The sequence below is a fragment of the Corvus brachyrhynchos genome, unplaced genomic scaffold (assembly GCF_000691975.1).
Source record: "Corvus brachyrhynchos isolate BGI_N302 unplaced genomic scaffold, ASM69197v1 scaffold16, whole genome shotgun sequence".
Lineage (NCBI taxonomy): Eukaryota > Metazoa > Chordata > Aves > Passeriformes > Corvidae > Corvus > Corvus brachyrhynchos.
This window is the reverse complement of record NW_008238643.1, coordinates 1,000,013-1,003,294: the sequence shown is the minus strand read 5'-3', so window position 1 is coordinate 1,003,294 and position 3,282 is coordinate 1,000,013. Positions and strand designations below refer to the sequence as shown.

The window sequence follows — 3,282 nt, the reverse complement described above, 5'->3', positions numbered from 1 at the left end:
TATTATGGTCAATCATGTCCCCAGAGAACACTTGAGCTGTTCTCTGGGAGGCTTGAAGTTACACAGGCAATAGAGCACAAGTGCATTCTGCAAGAAGAGAAAATTTGCCATCCTCCCCCCTGACCTAACAATTAAAAACTGGTTTCCATGGCAGATGGAGAGATAAGGTATGTATGGATAATCACTCATAAAATCAAGCAAACTATAAGGTAAACCATATCAGTCCTTGATTCTAACCAGGACCTCTCAGACCACTCAGGATACTGCTCAGGTCAAAATCTGACTTTGTCAAGACATTGAAAATGTAAGCTTAAAAAGCAAAACACGATCAGCAAACCTAGATTTTTGATGTTTAGAAAGAATAGCACATTCAATAACTTTTAACCAACGAAAACCTTTCCTTCCTAGGCAGCAATGACTGTTGAAACTCTCCATCTCTTGAAGCGTTAAAATTCAAAGCAAGTGTGATAGAGCACTGGGAAAAGTCATTAGGGAAGAGCTTGCAATCCTGGAATAACAATGAATCTGTTATGAATGTATTGTGATGTTGGCTTTTCTCATGTTACATAATGTTAGATAAACTACCTAGGTTCTGTAATGTAATACATGATATAGAATGTCTATTGTTTATGTAGTCAATTTAGAAAAGATAGGCAGAGAAAGTCTTCACATTCCTGGAGTATCTTATCAGAGAAAAAGAAAACCAGAAACCAGAGAGAAGAATTTATGGAGGGAGCAGAGACAGAATGGAGCCAAGGAGGAAGATAAGGCTGATGGGATGATACACAGAAACTCCAAAGAATTTATGAATCATGCATGATTGTGATGAATATGCAATAAGAGACGTACTTTTAAGGACGATCTTTAGATGTAGAGGTGTGCCTTTGGGTCTCTGTCAAAGCACCCGGCCGTAATACCCTTTTTGCTATTGTCTCCTAATTGTCCCTTTTATTAAACTTTTTTTAAAATTTTACGAAGAGTGAACCTTGTTTTTCACAATTGGTGGCCCGTACAGGAAAAAGGTCTGAGGTCTCCCAGGGAACCCAGAGCGGGGGGGGCGCCCCCACCCGCTTTTGGTGGCCTTGCTTTGTGTTTCCTGGCGTGCGTTGGGGGGTTTGCAGGTCAAACACCTGGAGGACAAGAGAGGAGACAATAAAGCAAAAAGAAAGGAAAGAAAAGGCTCCCTAAGATACCGTGGTAGTTAAACACGTAAAAATCTTGTGCACGAAGACTCAGAGAAAGGTGAGTATTTTTTTCTTTCCTCTTTTTATTGTGGGGAGAGCAGATACGGGGGATGAAAGTGTATGTATGAGACATGGGCTGGTTACCCCCAGACCTGCAAAGCGAGTGAGGAGCTTCTGAGGCTGCATTTCTGCTCTCCCGTGAGGGAAGCAGTCAGTAAAGAGGCAAAGCGAAAAATAAAAGGAGTGAAAGAACCCCCGGTTTAACTGGGAATGGGTTTCAGGGGAGGGATTGGATCCCTTGAAGAAAGGGGGCCAAGAGTTTCCTAGTACAAATCACGAGGAAATGAGACAAAAAGTAAGAAAGCCCCTAAAAATTTGCCAGGTTGAGGATTAATCCAAGAAATTCGGGTTTAATTCTGCCAAGGTGAGGACTGAATCCAAGAAATTTGGGTTTTGAGACTGCCGGATTGAGGATTAAATCCAAGAAATCCGGGCTTAATTCTGCCAAGTTGAGGATTGAATCCAAGAAATTTGGGTTTTAATACTACCGCAGGCCTGGTTCCTACGGTATATCACCGTGTCCCACAGCCATAGGGAGGAGGAGGAGAGAAGATCCAACAGGCAGGAATTGTGCAGCAAGATTGATTTATTTAATTATTTTACAAACCTTTTATAGACATTTTTCTTCATAGTCTAATTGGACAAAGGACCAGCCACCCCTTGGGGGTGATTGGCCAAAATCCTAAAACATCCATTATCAAAGTATTTTTCTACTATATCATAAACAAGACTTTTCAAGGTTGCAGGTGGCTTGGTTGTTTACATTCCCTGCTATCTCTTCTGTGAGAGAGAAAAGTCTCTCACGGACTTAGAAAATAACAAAAAATTCCTCACTAACAGCATTTTTGTACCTACATTTTAAGACTGCTGAATTGAGGATTGAATCCAAGAAATTTGGGTTTTAAGACTGCTGAATTAAGGATTGAATCCAAGAAATTTGGGCCCAATTCTGCTAAGTTGAGGACTGGATCCAAGAAATTTGGGTTTTAAGACTGCCAGATTGAGGATTAAATCCAAGATATTCGGGCTTAATTCTGCTAAATTGAAGATTAATCCAAGAAATTTGGGTTTTGAGACTGTCGAATTGAGGATTGGATCCAAGAAATTTGGGTTTAATTCTGCTAAGTTGAGGATTAATCCAAGAAACCTGGAACATTGGGCCCATGGGTGAATATTAGCCAACCATTTAAAATTAAAAGGTGCCTTAATCTTGTGTGGTTGTGACTGATAGTGTTTGAGAAAGAGATATTGGAACAATAAAAAGGAGTGAGTGAGAATGAATGAATGAAAATGTATGTGATAGAAATGTTAAACCCTGAAGTATAACTTTATTTTTTTGGAGGGAGGCATATTGTATTAAGAGGAGGGAACTTTGGTATTTCTAGGTGAGGAAAGGGGAAAGGGAAGGTGGGGTCTGGATTGGTTAAAAAACGTGGGAAACAAAGGCCTGGGAAAGGCAGATAAGAATCTGAGAAAATGGGACATAAAACCAGTAAGCAAGAATCAGGAAATAAAAAAAGGAATAGAGGCGTGCCAGCAGAGATACCCCAGGAAAGCCCTCTGGGAGTTATGTTAGCTAACTGGAATACTGACCCAAGTACAAGAAGAAAGAGCAAAGTCAAAATGATACAGTTTTGTATGTTTGATTAGGCTGAGAAGGAAATAAGATCTGACCATGTTTTCTGGCCCAGGTATGGCTCTTTTGAAGTTTGGATCTGTCAGGCTTTACAAGTATTTGTAAATTCAAAAGAATCCTTTAACACAGAAGAAGGCAAATACGCTTCATGCTGGGTGGGAAACATAGAGCCTAAGGGGATAAGAATTTTTAAGTTTTCAGAGACTTCAGCAAAGAAGCAAACGGAAAACAAGAAAGAGAAGGGCTAAGACCCCCTGGAAGCATCGCCCCCTCCATTCCCACTTGCCCCCCCCCAAGCCCAGGCTCCTGTTGCGCCACTCGCAGCTGCACTGCCAGTCTTGGGGCCCAAGGTCCCACCCGTCCTGGCTCTTATGGCACCACCCACCGCTCCACCCCCTGTCC

General features: G+C 41.5%; 1 long non-coding RNA gene across 2 annotated transcripts in view; it reads left to right on the top strand.

Moving 5' to 3' along the window:
• Window positions 1-775: 775 nt before the first annotated feature.
• Window positions 776-3,282, top strand: part of LOC108447453 — a 9,478-nt gene continuing 6,971 nt past the window's right edge. For both annotated transcript variants that reach the window (XR_001863020.1, XR_001863019.1), the window contains exon 1: window positions 776-1,242. This is a non-coding gene — a long non-coding RNA (uncharacterized LOC108447453). The remainder of the gene's footprint in view (window positions 1,243-3,282) is intronic.